We start from the raw sequence: 20,430 nt of genomic DNA on the forward strand, positions 1-20,430 counted from the left end.
CTCAGCTTACCTCTTTTCTTTTAGGTTGACATTGCATGGTGTCATAAGTGATCTGAAGGCGCCAACCACTTGAACTTCCGGGATCAAGTGAGGTTCCTGCACTTGAGTCCTTTGCACTGTTTGCTTCTGTGAGTCGCTGTAACTTTCAGTTTGGTAAGTCTCCTCTCAGATCTCAAGCTGCCTCCTTTTGGTGGAGCTGTCTTACTTTATTCAAAATCTAGATAGAGACAGATTGTCTTTCTGGTAAGTACTCTTGTTTCTGATAATTTTATCTAGTCATCTGAATGTACTAAAGGTGGCCTCCCCCTTGGGGAATCCTAGCCAGTGCGGTACACGGGCGTCTTACTGTTGCGGCCTCTCGCGTTGCAGAGCACAGGCTCTGGACGCGCAGGCTCAGCGGCCATGGCTCACGAGCCTAGCCGCTCCGCGGCATGTGGGATCTTCCCGGACCGGGGCACGAACCCGTGTCCCTTGCATCGGCAGGCGGATTCTTAACCACTGCGCCACCAGAGAAGTCCCCACTCAGGTGGCTTTTAATTCCATGTGTATAAATTGCCTGCACAAGGACTTATCCTTGTTGGTCAAAAGAACCTGTATCGAATGGGAGACAGTGTTCACCCCTGACCTTGTCAATCTGCCTAATAAATTAGCTCACACCATAGAAGGTGACTCTAGAAAAAAGACAACTAAGATTTTGAATCTACAACACCAACGGATAGAAACTCCAAAGCAAATCCGTCCTACAGGACTATGACATTATTGTAAAAAACCTGACCTTGGTAAAAGGATTGCTACAAATTGAAATCCAAGTAGTCACAACCTTCTAAGAACCCATGGCCAAACCCACCCCCAATGATGGGACTCCAAGGACACACAGGGACTGTTCCTTGTTCTGCCATTATGTAGACTGGAGGAAACTACTCTCCAGATCAGGGACAAATTCCTTACAGTATTTTTTTTAATACATTTGTTTGTTTGTTTGTTTGTTTATTTATTGCTGTGTTGGGTCTTCATTGCTGCGCGCGGGCTTTCTCTAGTTGTGGCAGGCCGGGGCTACTCTCTCTTGCCGTGCGTGGGCTTCTCATTGCGGTGGCTTCTCTTGTTGTGGACCATGGGCTCTAGGCACACAGGCTTCAGTAGTTGTGGCGCACAGGCTTAGATGCTCTGTGGCATGAAGAATCTTCCTGGACCAGGGCTTGAACCCATGTCCCCTGCATTGGCAGGCGGATTCTTAACCACTGCGCCACCAGGAAAGTCCCACCTTACAGTATTAATTGACACAGGAGCTACTCTTATAAGTGCTCAACCCCACTACAATTAAACAGTCCCTTTCTTGGGGTAATATGTATGTTCAAATAGTGGGAGTCTTAAAAAAACTGCAATGTGTCCATATTTCTCAGCCCATATTTTTTTGTCTGGACCTTTGCAAGATAAATGCCTGCTCCCAAACGTTTACTGGGATGAGATTTTCTGGAGAAATACAATGCTGCCTTTTTTTTTTCTCTCAAAAGGCAGAAATATCCCTTGAGTTTGAATTCTACACTTAGGAAAATTTAACCCCTTTTGCCATTATTGGCACTCTACAAACCAAGGCAGTCCAAACTTTGTACTCATCTGTCCTATTAAACCTGGTATTCCCTAATATTTGGACAAAATTCTTAACAGAAAAAGGCACAATTCATGGTGCCCCTCCCATTATGATCCAGATTGACCACACAAAACCTCTCCTAAGAATAAACAAATATCCTGTGAATAAAGAAGGTTGACAGGGCATAAGGCCCATTATAGAGGACCATAAGGCCCAAGGGCTTATTATCCTTTGTGCTAGTCCTTGTAATACCCTTATTTTGCCTGTTAAAAAAACAGGATGGGGCTTCCCTGGTGGCGCAGTGGTTGAGAGTCCGCCTGCCGATGCAGGGGACACGGGTTCGTGCCCCGGTCTGGGAAGATCCCACGTGCCGCGGAGCAGCTGAGCCCGTGAGCCGTGGCCGCTGAGCCTGTGCGTCTGGAGCCTGTGCTCTGCAGCGGGAGAGGCCACAGCAGTGAGAGACCCGCGTACCGCCAAAAAAAAAAAACAGGATGAGGATGGAGATTTGTCCAAGACCGTAGGGCAATAAATAACATTGTAATTCTCTGCCGTCCTGTCTTTTCTAATCCCCACATGCTGTTGGTATCCATCCATACTGGAAGCAACTTTTACATTCTAGTCAACTTATACAGTGGGTTTTTAGTATCCCTGTTGAAAGGGGTAGTCAGCGTCTCTTTGCCTTTACCTGAAGGACAACAGTACATCTGGACAGTCATGCCTCAAGGCTTTACTGAGGCCTTCTGACTTCTCACAAGTTTGAAAGACTGATTTAAATGACATAAAATTCTCTGGAGGCTTTCTGGGACTAGCTGGTCATTGTCATAATTGGATCCCAAATTTCTCCTTAGTGGTTCAGCCCCTATATGCCTTACTAAAGAACACCAACCTGACCCCATTGTTTGGATGATCAAGATAGCTTGGCCTTTCAGATCTTGAAGGAAAGCCTAATAAATCCACCTGCCTTTGGACACCTAAATTATCAGCTACCCTTTTTCCTTTTTGTATATGAAAAGGAAGTGAATGCCCTCGGATTACTTACCCAAAAACATGGGGACTATCACTGACCTTTAGGTTTCTACAGCCAACAGTGAGATCCAGTGGCCTGAGAATACTCCACCCCCACCCCTTAGAGCGATGCCTGCTTCCACTCTTTTAGTAAAGGCTACTGAAGAGACTGTTATAGGATCCTCCTTGATCATCTTTGTACCTTAGCCTGTTGAGCCTTTCTTAAATTTTGCACCACACTCAACACCTTTCAGCGAGATGTCTTACCACCTATGAAATCCTCTTACTAACCTCCCCTCATATGACTCTTATTCATTATAACAGTCTCAACCCTGCTATCCCTCTTCCCTCTTGCACTGATGAAGTTCCCCATGTCTGTTTGACTTTGATGGATCACCTCTTGACCCCTCATGATGACTTACAAGAAACCCCCTTGGTGAATGCTGATCTGGTTACTTGATGGTTCCTGCCTAAAAAGTGAGAATGGCAAATTCTGTGCCAGGTATGCAAGGTGATTGAGGCTGCACCCTTGCCTTCGACCACTTCAGCCCAACAAGCGGACTTACGTGCTCTCACTCAAACGTGTTTTAGCCAAAGGCAAGACGGCAAATGTCTGTACAGATAGTTGACATGCCTTTGGGATAGCCCATGACTTTGGAATGTTATGGAAACAGTGGGGTTTCCTTACTTCTAGTGGAGTTAAAATTAAGAATGGCCCTTATGTCCAAAATTTGTTGGATGCCGTACTGCTGCCAGCAGCTCTAGCTGTCATTAAAGTCCCTGGGCATTCCAAGTCTGGTTTTCTGGAAGCCAAAGGAAACCACCTCACCAGGAATCCTGCAAAAAATGCCACCCTTCTGAGATCTATAAACCAAACCTCTGTCATAGTCCAGAAGGCTACTCCCCCTGGCAAGGACCTAAGGGAACTAGCCAGGGAAGTACAACAGTTGGCCTCTGAAAGAGAAAAACAGAATTGGAAAATCAAAGGCTGTTGGTACTGTGAAGTAAAGGGACTCTGGTTTGGAAACAGTAATAAATTGGTCCTGCCAAAAAAAATCTAAAATTTCCCTTTTTAACTACTATATATGAATTAAACCATTGGTCCAGTGAGAAAATGGTAACATTTATGAATCAATATTGGTGGAGAAACGTTGGCAAGGCCACAAAAAACACATATCTTGTCCTAAATTTAACCCAGAGGAGACTGTCTACACTGCCTGGGGACATTTTGATTTACCCAATAGACCATTTGAGGTCTGGCAGATGGATTTCATACAGTTGTCCCTGTCTCATGGATATAAATATATTAAACTAGTAATGGTGTGCATGTTTTCACATGGACTGAAGCATTTCCATGTAGAAAGGCAGCTGCCTCTTCTGTAGCTAAAGTCCTTTTAGAAAAGATTACTTCCATTTGAGGAACCTCCCTGGAACTCCATAGTGACTGGAGAACCCACTTTACTGGGTAAGTACTTTCACAAATCTGTGCCATCTGGCCAGTTCTACAACATTTTCATTTTGCTTATCATCCTCACTCTTCAGGACAGGTTGAACATACAAATGGAATTATCAAGATCCATTGGCTAAATTAGTTAAAAATCTCCAGATACCTCAACCAAAAATATTTCTGCTGGTTCTTCTAAATCTTGGACCCGTTCCATTCAGGATTCATAAGCTCTCACCCTTTGAAATAATTATAGGACAGCCAATGCATTTAGTCCCTGCTTCCTTTGACCTACAAATAATAAAAGGGGATATATTTCAGTTTTGCAAAGGTCTAATTAAATCCATTGACAATAATAATGCTTTGGAGGAATAATCTTTCCACAGCATGCTCCCAGGAGACAAAGATGTCAAACACCACCCTTTGCAGCCTGGTGACTTCGTCTGCTGGAGAAGACATAGCCATAAAGTTTCCCTCCAACCTTGTTGCAAGGGCCCCTACCAGCTGTTGCTGACTAACCCCTGTGTCGCTAAGCTCCAAGGGATGGACTCCTGGATTCATGCGTCTCTTCTGTAAAAAGGCCCCCAAACTTGAGTGGATCTGCAACCTAACTGGTGATTCAAAGCTAAAATTTTCTACTGAACCAGATGACATCAGAAGTAGACAGCTTTCCCAAGATATCCAGACAGGCCTGTGTCATGCTGCTTAAAGTTCTAATTGCCCTTTCTTTGGCTTTCTTGCTGCTCTCTTTAGCTTTAGCGCATCCCTTGGCGCACCTTACCAAAACTCCCTGATTCTGCCAGCCTTACTGATGGTTTGATTTGTGCCAGAGCTAATAACATTCATGATGAACCTGAACTGGTAACCTGGCCATTAACCTTAGAAGGATGGAGAAATCTGTCTGGCAGAGATGTAGGCTTTTCCTTTGGTACCTTTGAAGAGGTGCATGTTATTCCTTGCAGCAAATTGGCACCAGACATTACAGAATTCCATTGGGTGCCCCCTGCCCATAAAGGAATACCCCTTAATCAAGTCTGGACTCTTACCCAAAATCTTTCTTTGTGTTTTGAAAACATTTATGGTACTGGCAAAACTCTGGCCTCCCTCCCACTAAACGCTTGTAACTATACAATTCTGTATGACTCAGATGATCGTGAATTCACTCGCTGCTGGAATCAAGAAGACTAAATGTCTCCTCCATTAATGTAGCTCTGTGGTGGGATAATGAAAATTATAATGGTACCAGGGAATGGGAAGCGGATGTGCTTCCTTTCAATGGTACTTAATAGGGAATTGATCAAAAATCTGGTGAACGGTGGGAACTTAATTCGACTCACCTTCTCCCTAGAGATTCCCCAGACCTCCATGAGAAACTTACCCGCAATAATCAAACTCATCTATTATTCCAAATGTATAGAAATTTAAAATGTTCTTATAGCCATTCCCACCATGCTGACTGTCATGTGCTATGTGTAAATGACCATGTTTTTGATCCTGAGAGCTCTTCTTTTATACCAGGAAAAAAAGGGGGCCCACTTAACACCCTGTCTTTAGAAAACACTGGTTATTTCTTTCTGTGCAGAAACACTCCTCCTTAAATGGAAGGGACGTTGTGGAGTTGTTGCCCTTCCGCTGCCTATGTACCCAGTCTGGGTTCTTTCTCCTAACAACTTAAAAGAGCACGTCAAAGCTGGGATGGATATAATTTTGGATGGATGCCCACAAATAACCCCATAGTAGATAGAAAGGGGTTTGGGCGTGCCTTTGCCTGAGTCTTTTTCCCCTTGGGTTGGAGTAACGGACTTGAAAAAGCAATTTGAAACCTCTCCGTAGTCATGGCAACTACCTTTAATGCTTCTCTTAGAGCCTTTGAAAATCAACAAACCCAAACAGACAGCCTAGCGGAAGTAGTCTTACAAAACCACAGAGCACTACACCTCCTCACTGCACACTAGGGAGGAACCTGTGTCCTGCTTGGGGAAGAAGGCTGTTTTTATGTTAACAAATGGGGAAAAATAATGCAAGAAATAAAAATGATGGACAGTATCAATCTGTTAACTGAAATAGGCCAAGCTCCAGGACTTGGGACATTCTCAACCTATTAAATATTAGGTAGCTGGGGAAACTGGTTGAGAAGTTTGTTCCAGTCAGTAACCATAACTGGACTTCTGACCCTGGGTGTCATCCTCCTAATGAAATTTCTGCTGTCTTATTTCAGTAGGCAAATGTCTTTCCCTCAGACGTATGTACAAAATAAAGTTCCTAAGGCTCATCATGAGGCTCAATTGACCATGGAAATCAACCTGACCACCTTAGAGGACTATGACTGAGATTCCCCTTGTTGTTCAAATGAAGCCAAAAATCCACTTGCCATTTCCCTCTTCGGTGGAACAGAACATCTTAGAATGGTCCTCTGCAGCTCCAAGGGACACACAGCCCAACATCTAACAACATCTCTGACTAAACAAATACCCACGCAATAAGGTTGATCAGCGATACTGTCTGTGAAAGATCCTGCTCAAGCGAGGGAAGAGTGAAAGGATTTTAATCTAAAATGGAACCAAAAGATATGAAATGTAGACCCATTCATGTGCCCTCAGAAAAACAAAACTTAAAGACTGAGAGACTGATTTCCCATGAATACCCGATTTAGAGAATTATCAAATTTACAGATTTATCGAAACTTAACCTGTGACTAATGAGCATCCGCCAAGAATCTCTTCCTATCTTCGAACCAGTGACTTGCTGCATGGCCCCCAACTGGACTCTGCTTTTTGGCACCGCTTGCCCATAAAAGCAACCCATCCTAAACCTTCAACAGACTTGCCTGTAACTCGTTGCAGCTTGGCTGTTGCGAATTGCAATTCCTCTGCTGTTCCCAAATAAACTTGATTTCTGGTACCTTGAGCTTCACCTCTTTTTTTTTTTTTTTTTTTTTTTTTTTGCGGTATGTGGGCCTCTCACTGTTGTGGCCTCTCCCGTTGCGGAGCACAGGCTCTGGACGTGCAGGCTCAACGGCCATGGCTTACGGGCCCAGCCGCTCCACAGGATGTGGGACCAGGGCACGAACCCGTGTCCCCTGCATCGGCAGGCGGACTCTCAACCACTGCGCCACCAGGGAAGCCCGCCTCTTTTCTTTTAGACTGACTTTTTTCTTTTTTTGGCTGCACTGCAGCGGCATGTGGGATCTTAGTTCCCCGACCAGGGATTGAACCCGTGCCCTCTGCATTGGAACCACAGAGTCTTAACCACTGTACTGCCAGGGAAGTCCCAGAGATTGACATTTTATTTTCCTAACTGATTTTCAAAAAGCAGAGAAGTTTAAATTTTTAATTAATTCAAGTTTTTCTTTGCTGGTTTGTGCTTTTGGATTCTAAGAAGTCTTCACCTAACCCAGGGTCGTAACTTCTCTGCTTCTTTCCTAGAAGTTTTGTAGTTCTTGCCCTCACATTTAGTTCTATGATAATTTTGAGTGAATTAATAGTGCTTGTTCAGACCTCTCCTTTGTTTGATGTTAATAAGCCACTGCAGTGTTGGGCCTGGGATGCTGGAGGGCTTTCCTCATTGTTCTTCTCCACTCGCAACTTTTAGCAGGCACTGCTGGCATGTGCCAGATAGGGGATTTCTCACCATGCTGTTTCTCCTCCAGCAGTAGACTGTTGATGCTTTTTACTCAGTGTGAGAATTGTGATGGAGGCAGAGGGTCATTCTCCTCCGTGATGATTTGTTTGTTTTTTCAAATGTATACATCTGTGCATAATCACGACTCACAGAGTTCTCTTGCTTTCTTCCCCAGTCCAGATTCCCCCAAAAGATAACCGGTATTCCGATTGCCACCATTGTAGATTTGTTTTACCTGTTCTTAAACTCTGTATAAGTGAAATCCTGTAGCAACCTTTTGTCACTAAACAGTTCTGAGATTCGTCCACCTTGTTGCATGTACCAGTGGTGTGTGGGTTTTTGTTTTGTCTTTTGCTGTGTATAATTTTATTGTATTAATATACCACGGTTTATAAAGACTGTTTAAACAATTGGATAATTGTCTAATTATCTAATTAATCATCTTGTAATTATCCTGAAAGCTTATAATTATCCTAAAAGTAACATGCCAATGGTCTATTCACTTTGTGGCTGAGGCCAGAAACCTAAGAATCATCTTTGACAATTGTTCTCATACCCCTCTTGAAGTCTAATGAGAAAATGCTGTTTATTCCTCTTTCATAATTGTGGCCTGAATCCAGCCACTTCTCCCTACTTTCGTATCTCTTGCCCAAAATTGTGCACAAGCCTCTTTACTACTTTCATTCTTGCCCTGGGTCTGTTTTCCAGCCAGCAGCTGGAGGAATCTCTTCACAGACGTTTCTCACCTGCTGTCAACCTGCAGTGGCTTGCTTTCTCTCTTGAGAATAAAATCTGAAGTCCTTACCGTGGCCTGCAAAGCTCTTATCTGACTGCAGCTACCCCTTCAACCTTATTTCCTACACCACTTTCTTTCTCTGACTCAGTGTTAGCCGCACTGGCCCACTTGCTATTTTTCTCTGCCCAGGAGAGAAAATTATCTTCTGCCCATTTTTGGATTGGGTTGTTTGTTTTTTTTGATATTGAACTGCATGAGCCATTTATATATTTTTGAGATTAATCCCTTGTCGGTTGCTTCGTTTGCAAATATTTTCTCCCATTTCAAGGGTTGAATTTTCGTTTTGTTTATGGTTTCTTTTGCTGTGCAAAAGCTTTTAAGTTTAGTTAGGGCCCATTTGTTTATTTTTGGTTTTATTTTTGTTTCATTATTTTTCTCTTGGTTCGCACGGTCCAATACTTTGCTCCCTCATTTTATTCTGGTATTGGCTCAAATCTCACCTCATGAGAGAGGCTTGCCTTTAATGACCAAATCTAAAAGGCTATTCCTGCCCCATTTCTTGCCTTACCCAATATTATTTTTTATAATACTTATCACTATTTTCATTATTATAATTAGTTGTCTATATATCTGTCTGTCTCCCCACTGCTCTTTGTTGAGAGAAGGGACTTTGCTAAATCCACTGTGTTTTAGGCCTGTCATGTTAGCCATTTGAGAATCATTTCTGAATTATTGAATAGGGATTTAATTATTTTTTAGAAATATTTATTTATTTGGCTGCACCAGGTGTTAGTTGTGGCATGCGGGATCTTTAGTTGCTCCATGTGGGATCTAGTTCCCTGACCGGGGATCAAACCTGGGCCCCCTGCATTGGGAGCATGGAGTCTTAGCCACTGGACCACCAGGGAAGTCCTAGGGATTTAATGATATTGCTTATCAGTTTTTAACTATAACATAATATTCAAGTGGATTGTTCTTTGATAATGTTAACATCATTCTATTATAGGTCACTACTCTTTATTCCCCCTCCAGTTATTACAGAGAGCATTTGCAGTTATTACAGAGTTATCGCAGTTATTACAGAGAGCATTTGCTTAGTTTTTAAAAGCATCTATTGAGAATTAGAAAAAGAAGTAGTAAACATAGAGTACCAATTCAAGAATTGGATTATTCCACATTGCTACTATCTGTTCCAAATTAAGACATCTGGTGACTGAAGAAGTTTGGTTTATTCTCTGTTTGGTTAACCAGCTGGTTGTTTTGGAAAGGCAAAGGCAGTTCATTGTTCTTGTTGAAAGAAGCTGGGTATTCATAGACTTACTATAAAGGGTGACTTTTGGGTGAAAGATTTACTTGAGAAACTGGATATCTCAAGATGTTATTGAGGAAAATGTCTTTGTTTTTTAAAGATACTTTGAATGTTATATCTGGAACCTGAAGGATAATCTCATACTGCATGAGAAAGTGTGTGTGTGTCATTCCTTCCCACCCCCTCCCTCTTTTCCTTGGTAACAAATTCCTGCACTTTAAAAACTGTGCTCTCCCTAAGCATTTTAGTGTATTTGATGCATGAAGTGCCATATGTTGCTGCAACCAGTATCTTGAACATTCGTGTGAACAAAAATAGTATATTCAGGCTCGCTAACCAGGATTAATTTACAAAGACATTGTCTCAGTCATTAATGAATATGATATTGAAAATTACATTGAAATTGTAGCAGATGTCAGTTTAGCATACCTTCCACTAAATATGCAGCACTTCTGCCCAATTTAAAACAAATTGTTCTTTGATAGATTGTTTTAAGGCCAATTATGTGTCAGTTTAAAACATACACACAAATTCCTCTAAATTTTTTCTTTTTTTTTTTTTTTTTTTTTTTTTTTGCTGTACGCGGGCCTTTCACTGTTGTGGCCTCTCCTGTTGCGGAGCACAGGCTCCAGACGCGCAGGCTCAGCAGCCATGGCTCACGGGCCCAGCCGCTCTGCAGCATGTGGGATCTTCCCGGACTGGGGCACGATCCCGTGTCCCCTGCATCGGCAGGCGGACTCTTAACTACTGTGCCACCAGGGAAGCCTTCTAAATTTTTGATATAAAAGTTTTCTCAGAAATGTTCTGCAGAAGTTAAACCAATGCATGCTTTTTATCCCAAGGTATTGATTTCTCTAGGGCATACTGGTAGTGCATATGAGGGACTGTTCTTTAATGTCCAGTATAGAACTTTTGTAGCTAACATTAGATTTTTCCCATTTGCCACTGACCTTGCCACTAGCACATGACATTAGACATTAGCAGCTACTGCTTCCAAATGCTCTGCTAACACGACATTGAAACTTGAAGAGTACTAGCCAGGTATTTGTAGATTGTCCCTCAATTGAGTTTGTTTGACGTTTTCTCAAGATTAGGCTGGGGTTATGAATTTTTGAGACGAATGCCACAGAAGTAAGCTATCTTTCTCATCACATCACATCAGAGGGCAAGTGACATCAACATGACTTACTACCAAAGATGCTGACCTTGATCAGTTGGTTAAGGTGGTGTCTTCTGATTTTCTCTAGTTGAATTTACTATCTTTTACTCTTTCAATACTCTGTTCTTTGGAAGCAAGTAATTAAGTCCAGCCTATACTCCAGAAGAGGAGAACTGAGCTCCACCTCCTAGAGGAGGTTGTATCTGCTTATATAAGTTGGAATTTTTCTGTAAGGAAGATATGTCCCTTCTCCCTCATTTATTTACTTACTCAATCATTTATTTTTATCAGTATGGATTCATGGGTATTTATTTTATTGTTTGGCTGCTTTTTTGCTCAAACTGGTCTAGAGTGACCAGTGGGAGATCTTGGCTCTTGCGTCTTTTTTTTTTTTTTTAAGCACTTCTTTACTTTCAGGCACTATTTGATGCTGTAGGCTCATCTTGTATTTTCCCTGTCCAGACCCAATTTCAGGCCATTTGTCCAAGGAGGTCAAAAGGTAGTTTTAATTTTTTGGGGGGTATAGTTGATTTACAATGTTGTGTTAGTTTCAGGTATACAGCAAAGTGAATCCGTTATACATATACATATTTTTAGATTCAAGGGTATTTTTAATAGGGTAGATCTTAAGCCTTTCTGATTGGTACCTAACTAAAAGATAAGAATTTTGGAGTTCACTGAGAACTTGTTTCACTTCAGTGAAACTATATCATCTTCTAAAACATACTGAAGTTCATTTGCTCTTTAGAAATGTATTTTTCATTAAAAAATTAAAAATGAAATCTTAAAAAGCACCCACTCGGGCTTCCCTCGTGGCGCAGTGGTTGAGAGTCCGCCTGTCGATGCAGGGGACACGGGTTCGTGCCCCGGTCCGGGAAGATCCCACATGCCGCGGAGCGGCTGGGCCCATGAGCCATGGCCGCTGAGCCTGCGCGTCCGGAGCCTGTGCTCCACAACAGGAGAGGCCACAACAGTGAGAGGCCTGCGTACCGCAAAAAAAAAAAAACAAACAAAACACCCACTCAATTTGATATGTCAGTGGTTTATTCAGAATTGAGAGTTGCTGATTTGATATTCATGAAATTTTGCATATTGTTTCATTTTTTAAAAATAGTTTTAATATAAAAGTAACAGAATGCTTTCATTTTTAAAAGCTGTAGAATGGTATTTTTTAAAATGTGAATGTGAAATGAAATAAGGCAAATCAAATGAAGTTATTAGAAAGAAAGGAAATCAATATTTGCTTATTTTCTTTATGCCAAGAATTATGCCCACTACATCCTTCTGCTTTGTGTTCCTGTGTCATCCTCTGATTATCTCTGTCCTTGTACCATCACCCTATAGTGTAATTGTTTACTGGTCTTTCTCCTAACTTCTTGAAGACAGCAAGTATGTTTCTCATCTGAATCTCCAGCATTTAGCACTGTACTTGGCTATAAAAGGTGCTCAATATCAAGTATGTCCATTTCTATCCCCATTTTAAAGATGAAGAAACTGAGGTTGGGTTAATTTGTACAATGATGACTTTGCTAGTTTGTGGTAGAACAAGGGCTTGAAATTAGTATATTTTTTTCTTAAACGTATATTGCTTTTTTATTGTACCACACTGACAGATTATTGACAAGCTGAAAATTACTTCACTGCATTATTTCCAAATTGACAATCTCTGAAAACATTCATAAGAAACTGGTAACATTTGACGACTCCTGGGAGAAGAAAGGGGCTTGAGGACAGAAATGTTCTAAGATATTAGTTTTGGAAACTTTTGAATTTTGAGCCATGGGACTATTTTAGAAATTCAAAAATATAGATAAATTTTAAAAATACACAAACTTACCAGATAGAGTTTTATATTAAGTTTTAAAATATTGTAGCATTTTAGAGGTTTGTTTGTTTTTTTGTTTTGTTGGTGTCTTTAGAATGAGGGATCCTACCATTATTACTGAGCATAGGTTTTTATAGTCTTCTGACAATTCCTTTGTGTATCATATTTTTTGGAATAGGTGGGAAAGGGGAGAGGATAGAATGTTCTAAAGGGAACAAAAGATCAAAGTCCCCATCTTTAATATGAATGACATTTGACTTTTTAAAGTATGTTCCCTAAATCTTTATTTGTAGGAGCCTCTTACATTAAGTCAGTACTTGGTGATAACACCCAAGACTTTGATTATCTCTAATTAGTTAGGCTGGTTCTGGCTGCATTAACAAAAACTCCACTGCAAATTGACTTAAATAGTCAGAAAATGTCGAATCTTATACACATGGAATTAAAGTTCTTTCCATCAGTTGGATTGGGTACCCTTTAGAATTAGCATTCCACATGTGAACAGATTGTAGTTAGGAGGGGAATACATGCGTGGACTGGCAAAAATGTAAGGTTTCTGAACAATTACTGGTTTAAAAGGATGGCATTACTATGGTTAGGTTAATCAGGATCCATCCCTGGTGCTACAGGCAACTGAAACAATGTTGATGCCACATGGAGGGGGAAGAGGGGTGAGTTGGAGGGGTTCCATCATACTAGATGTCCTCTACAGTTTATTAATTGCCCTTCAAATAAAATAAGATATATGTTTGACCCCTCCACTGCTAATAATAAGTTTTGAGGAATGTAATTGTTCGTGGTGGATAATGGGTTGCATAGGGGTTTCTTTTACTATTCTTTATTCCATACAAATTCCATAATAAAAAATGGGACACAAAAAAATTAAAAGTGATGGCTGCTTACTGTAACCTTTTTCTGTGCTTGTGTGTTTTTTCAATCATCCTGCTCCCTTTTTTAAAAAATAAATTTATTTATTTATTTATTTTTGGCTGCATTGGGTCTTCGTTGCTGTGTGCAGGCTTTCTCTAGTTGTGGTGAACGGGGGCTACTGTTCGTTGCGGAGCGCGGGCTTCTCATTGTGGTGGCTTCTCTTATTGTGGAGCATGAGCTCTAGGCGCGTGGGCTCTAGAGTGCAGGCTCAGTAGTTGTGGCACACGGGCTTAGTTGCTCGGCAGCATGTGGGATCTTCCTGGACCAGGGCTCGAACCTGTGTCCCCTGCATTAGCAGGTGGATTCTTAACCATTGCTCCACCAGGGAAGCCCCCATCCTGCTCCCTTTCTTTCTCCTCTGCTTATATGTAGAATTAATATGTAATTTTTCCTCTCAAAGCCTAATAGGCATATTCCTTAATTAAAGTTGACACTAATATTTTAGTACTTACATGGAAAAGGAATAGCATAGAATTGAAATGAATACAGGTTCACAGGTTTTAAAGTTACAATTTGGGTTTCAAATCAAACTCCCCCTGTTATTACCTATGAGAGCATTGGCAAGCTAGTTTCTCTGAACTTCAGTTTCCTCTGAAAAATGGTGATAATAATACCTGTCTCATAGGGTTAAATGATTAGGGTAAAAAAATTAGATTTATCAATAAGTTTCTAGCACACCGCCTAGCATTTGTTGAACTCCAATTATGATTATTTTCTTCTCTGTGAGACTCAATCATCCTAGCCCAATTTGATAGATATGTTAGCATTATTGTAATTAAATTATAAGTGTGGATTGTGAAGTTATTAGAGCCCATTCCTGAATGACTTTTCCCATTTAGCTTCTCCCTGCATTGGGGACATTAGCCGAATCTCTGCATTGTGCAATCATCAGAGCTAGTTCCTTGCGGTCAATGGGCAGTATTAAATTTCAGCTGTGGGGAATTAGTTTTTCTCACCCAAGTCTGTTAAATTGTTTCAAAAGAAAACTAGTCCTTTATCCAATGTACAGTTCAAATACAACTCTTATTCTTTAGTTGTAAAAATGTAATAGTATTTGTTGGTTATGCTGTCAGATCTTTCAAGTATAATGAACATTTATTCATACCTGAAAGACAGAAATATATCTATTTCTAAGGATACTGCTCATTTCTGACTTCCTACAAAGTAATATGCCAAAGACTTAGTATAGTGCCTTTTGTAATCAGTAGTTTCTAAATAGGTATAAAATGTGTGTTTTCGTTTAATGCATTTTTTCATCTTGTTTAAATGAGAAAGAAAGCTACTTCCTCTTCCATCATGGAATGACTTAAGCTACCTAGGCTGTCCTTCAGATTTCATATTCAAACTTGGCCAATTCAGGAATAAGAGCAACACCTAGTTGCGGCTAGATGTATTTAGGATGTACTTTATATATAGAAATAACATTTTATTGGGTTTATTTTAATAGGAAGTAAAATGAAAGAATATCTTGATTGATAAAGATAACTTAAATTTTACTAAGGCAAAAGCCACAAAAGAAATACTTATGTTTAGGGATTTTGTTATCAAGTAACTAACTCTTTATTACCTAAGGACATTTCTTCAGATTAGAGATTAGTCAGCATTTCCCTTCTAATGTGTTTCAAGGTGGCAGTTCACCAAGAAGTTAATATTTTCACCCCCTTGAATCTTAGCCTAAGGTGTTTGTTTTAGGGTGTCTTTCTAAACATCTTCCAGCTACTGCATTATATTCAGACATGAGAATTCTTTATCCCAGTAAAGACCACAACAGCAGTGGTGGTGGCTCAATGCCAGGACACTGCTGGGGGTCTGCTATTTCCTGATCTGTACCAGGTGGGTCAAGATGAGATATTAGTAATTTTTTCAGAACAGTTAGGCCAGTATTTAAATTGGTTATGGTGGCTTGCTACATCTGCTAACTCAAGGACAAGGAATTTTTTTTAATGAAAACTCTTTAGCCAAGTGAACCAACATAGCTTTAGACTCTACTAAACTTCCTTTACCTGGACCTCTTCTCCTTGTCTCATGTCAGTGTTGGGAAAGTAAGAACTGTAATATGATCCAACAGGTAGTGGCGGTAAACTCCATCCATTACTTTCTCTTTTCTCAGCTGTTCTCTTTTGGCTTATCTTCATTTCTCTTCTTTTCTCCTCCCTACTCTTTGCTTTAGTACTCTTTTCCGTCCCTCTCTTTTTGTCCCCTCTTTCATTTGTGTGTGTGTGTGTGTGTGTGTGTGTGTGTGTGTGTGTGTATGTGTGTGTATTAATATAAGAAAGGCTCACTCTACATCCTCAGCTCTCACTAGCCTGTTGAGGTCTAGAATGTTAACTAAGCTTCCTTTTATGCATCTAACAGAAATAAATAGAGAAAAGATTAAAATTATGGATAATCTTATTTGTTTTCTTTATATGTTTTTGTTAGGTTGAACTATATGAAGTTGTCAATATTGTTTTGATCTACAGAAATAGATTGAACCTTATAGTTCAATATACTCTTAGTAGCCTTCAGCAGAAGTGAGATTTAGAAATGGATTGGAAGGGAGATCAGCTCGGTGCTTTGTGACCTCCGAGAGGGGGGGCGATAGGGAGGGTGGGAGGGAGACGCAAGAGGGAGGAGATATGGGGATATATGTATATGTATAGCTGATTCACTTTGTTATAAAGCAGAAACTAACACACCATTGTAAAGCAGTTATACTCCAATAAAGATGTTAAAAACAAAAAAGGAAAAGAAAAAAGAAATGGATTGGAAGAGAGCCCTGAGTAGGAGAGTTGGATATTCCCCAGAGGTTCTGGCTTAGAGAACTGGGTGGATCAGAGTGTTGTCATGGTGCCAATACCATTGACCAACATGGAGAACATTGAGAAGCATATTCTGATTTTGTTTTTAAGGAGAAGGTTGGTGGGGGCATAAATAATCAGTTTTACTTTGAGGTGTAGTGGGACATGTTCGAGGAGAAATGGCTAGTAGACACTTGGAAATATGGACTTGTAAATAGATGAGCCCATTGGCACTTAGGTGGCACTTGAAAACATGAATGTCAATGAGGTTGCCTTGTGAGAATGTCAAGTGATAAGAAAAGAGAGCCTATGGCTTATCTTGAGGACTGGGAAGTGGGTCATACAAAGAAAACACAGAGAAGGGCATACATAGAAGTAAAAGGGTTTATTCATCATTTTAGAATGATCCATTAGTATATTAAATTAAAATTAACTATGTAGCCTTGGAAGTTATATTTCAAATATGATTCACTTGCATATTAATGTGTTAAAGCATAAGCCAGAGGTTTTCATCTTTTCCCTAAGAGATTAAACTATTTTACTCTTTGTATCTATGGACAAATGAATATAAACTCTACAGCATGAGAGTGTTGTAGGAGCTACCTACCTTCTAACATCTATCTTTTTTTTGAAGTACTATGCTGCATTTAAACGGTGTGTCAGGTGGACAACCATTGAGATTGTTACCATTACTACTGTCTTAAAAGTGTTTGTTGTAGCATTCCATCTGGGCCCACTCTGCCTGCCTCATCAATCCCCAGAATCCTTGCAGGGGACTGTTCCAGTGTGAAACAGACTCTCCAGGCAGCACTGTGGAGGGAAGGAGTACTGCGCTACTATCCTGCTTGGGGGTAGCAGTGCATAGTCATAGTCCTATAACTTACTATTAGCTTAAAAGTCACATTAAACTTTCTTATTGTTTAAAATCTGATATTTAATATGCAGAGATCAATATGAAGCAGTAGCAAAGAATTGTTTCTTTTGTAATCTCATTAATACTTTGACTAGTATTTCAAGAATGGGCAGTTGTTTCTATCTGGAATTAAAAAGGATTTTTCCTTGAAGTGTATAGGCAGTACAGTCTTAAGTGGACACACATTTTAGGATGTATTTGAAGAGCTTGTAGTAAAAAAAAATTAAGTTAAATAAGTTTTTTTTTCACAAATACAAATTCTTTTTCTATATTTCCTTTTTGTACTTTATTTAAAGTACTGCTAAAGAATGCCAGGGTTTCCCTGGTGGCACAGTGGTTGAGAGTCCGCCTGCTGATGCAGGGTATGCGGGTTTGTGCCCCAGTCCGGGAAGATCCCACATGCCACGGAGCGGCTGGGCCCGTGAGCCATGGCCGCTGAGCCTGCGCGTCCGGAGCCTGTGCTCCGCAACGGGAGAGGCCACAACAGTGAGAGGCCCGCGTACAGCAAAAAAAAAAAAAAAAAAAAAAAAGAATGCCATTATTTTACTAATTTCCATAAGCACAGCTCCCCCTGCAAACACACAGACACATGCAATATCATTTTAGATTTATTCTGTTTCTCCTGGAAGAACTCTTCAGCTCTTAATGCATGAAAGTTGAATCAATTATTCAGTCATTTATTCAACAATCATATTGATAGCAAAAAAGCAAGAAAGAGTCAGGTAATAAGTTCACCTCACCAGTAAAATCAGGTTTTTAAAAAATATTGAGTGAAAAGAGCAAATTGCAACAAAGGTACATATAATTGTGATGCCACTTAAAACATTTCTTAACCATAGGAGTTGTGTCTATAAGGTTTCATTTCTTTAAATAAAAAACTGAGGCAAATGTGGCAAAATGTTAACTCTGGGTAATATGTACAGTACTTGGGTGTCTGTTTCCTTTTTTCTACACTTCTTTGTATATTTGAAATATTTCATAATTAAGCATTTTTAATTTTTTAATTAATAAAATGGGCAGTATGATGGGGGGTGACAGGCTACTTTAGGTTGGTTGATCAGGGAAGCTCTCTCTGGGGATATAACATATTGAGACCTGAATAACAGGAAGGAGTTACACAAAAAAGGTACAGAAAGTATTCCAGGCAGAGAAGCAGCTATTGCTGCAGTCCTGAGACAGAAGCAAGCATGACATGTTGAAGGAGAGAAGGCCATTAAAAAGCCTATCTGGTTGTAAAACCAACAGTTATGCTGTAGAGATAAATGGTCATTTAGTCTCAGAATACTTGAAGCATGCTCACCATTTTCAGACTTATTCTTGTACAGAGTTGTTCCATTTAGGGCTTACATACTAATTGTGATATTGACATATCAAAAGCACACAGAAGCTGGCTGCCTGAGGAGTTTCTCAGTGGTCAAGTTGGGGACAGTTTGAGCACCAAGAAGAATTTAAGTAAGTGATCAAACTTGTTATTGTGAGTCTCTATGATGTGATGCAATAGGAAGTACCCAGGGCTTCCCTGGTGGTGCAGTGGTTAAGAATCTGCCTGCCAGTGCAGAGACCATGGGTTCAATCCCTGGCCCAGGAAGATCCCACATGCTGCGGAGCAACTAAGCCCATGCACCACAATTTGAGCCTGCGCTCTAGAACCCATGAGCCACAACTACTGAGCTCACGTGCCACAACTACTGAAGCCCGTGTGCCACAACTACTGAGCCTGTGTGCTGCAACTACTGAAGCCCACGTGCCTAGAGCCTGTGCACTGCAACAAGAGAACCCACTGCAATGAGAAGCCTGTGCACCGCAACGAAGAGTAGCCCCCGCTTGCTGCAACTAGAGAAAGCCCTCACACAGCAATGAAGACGCAATGCAGCCAAAAAAAAAGTACCCAGCATCACCTAAATTTTATCCCTGATAACAATATTAAACTGGAATCTAATCATGAGGAGGAAACAATTAGAAAAATTCAGAATATGGGACATATTATCAGACAACTGGCCTGGACTTTAAAAAAAATTCAGTGTTAAGAGAACAAAAGATTAGGGAGGTGCTCTGTGTTAAAGTATTTAGAAATGAAGTGATATTTTGTCTGCAGTTAACTTTCAAATAGTTCATCAAAAAATGTGTGTGTGTGTGCTTATAGAGATAGAAGAAAGCAAGTTGTTGAACCTCGGAGGTGAAAGGCTATGTGTGTGTGTGTTCGTTGTACTATTCTTTCAACTTTTTAAGTTTTTAAATAGTCAAAATTTAAAGTTGGGGAGGATGCTTATTCTTTTTTTGAAGCCCAATGCAACTTTTAAATATTTTTTGCCTTTTGGTTTAATTGTTTTGTTTGGAGCCACTCTGATAGATCCAAATTCTTCCCCATGTGGTGTTAGTGGTATTGATAATGGTAATACTGGTCATTTTTACGTAACATTTGTTGAATGTGTATCATGATATGCCAGACACGTTATTTCAGTTAATCCTTCTAACAACTCTTGAATTAGTGTTCATTTCTCCTTGTAAAGACGAAAATACAGACGGTTAAAAAGCTATCACTAAAGCAACAGAAAAAAAAGCATTTCATCTTAAGAATGAAAATGTGAATTTGTGAGGCAGGCTAGAATATTCATTGGTGAAAGCAAGATAGAAAAGTTTGTGATAAAGTCACTAGGCATGCATATTTTTCTGGCCTTGAACTTGTTCTGTATACAACCTACCATAGAGAGGCAATCTAGCATGGTGGTTAAGAGCAGAGTCCCTGAAGCCAGAATGCCTAAGTTCAAATTGCATCTCCAACATTTACAAGCTGCTACTGCCTGAGAAGCACATCTCCAGAATTCCTACTGGGTACCTCTATTAGTTTTTTATTGCTGCTGTAACAAATTACTGCAAACTTGATGGCTCAAAACAACATAAATTTATTATAACTCTGGAGGTCAGAAGTCCAAAATGGGTCTCAATGGGCTAAAATCAGGGTGTTAGCAGGGCTGCACTTTCACATGGAAGCTCTAAAGGAGGCTGTTTCCTTGCCTTTTCAGCTTTCTAGAGGCCACCCAATTATTGGCCTCCTTTATCCAAACCAGCAGTGTGTCTCTCTGAACCTTTCTTCCATAGTAACATCTCCCTCTGACTCTC

The 20,430-nt window shown here is 40.3% G+C and overlaps 1 protein-coding gene across 3 annotated transcripts in view; it reads left to right on the plus strand.

The window, feature by feature from the left end:
- WDR89 (WD repeat domain 89) overlaps positions 1–20,430 on the plus strand; it is a 42,845-nt gene that overhangs the window by 19,883 nt on the left and 2,532 nt on the right. For all 3 annotated transcript variants that reach the window (XM_060141674.1, XM_060141682.1, XM_060141667.1), the window contains one exon: positions 25–153. The gene's annotated coding sequence lies outside the window, so the exon portion shown is untranslated. The remainder of the gene's footprint in view (positions 1–24; positions 154–20,430) is intronic.

Source organism: Lagenorhynchus albirostris, chromosome 1 (genome assembly GCF_949774975.1).
Source record: "Lagenorhynchus albirostris chromosome 1, mLagAlb1.1, whole genome shotgun sequence".
NCBI classification, from domain to species: domain Eukaryota; kingdom Metazoa; phylum Chordata; class Mammalia; order Artiodactyla; family Delphinidae; genus Lagenorhynchus; species Lagenorhynchus albirostris.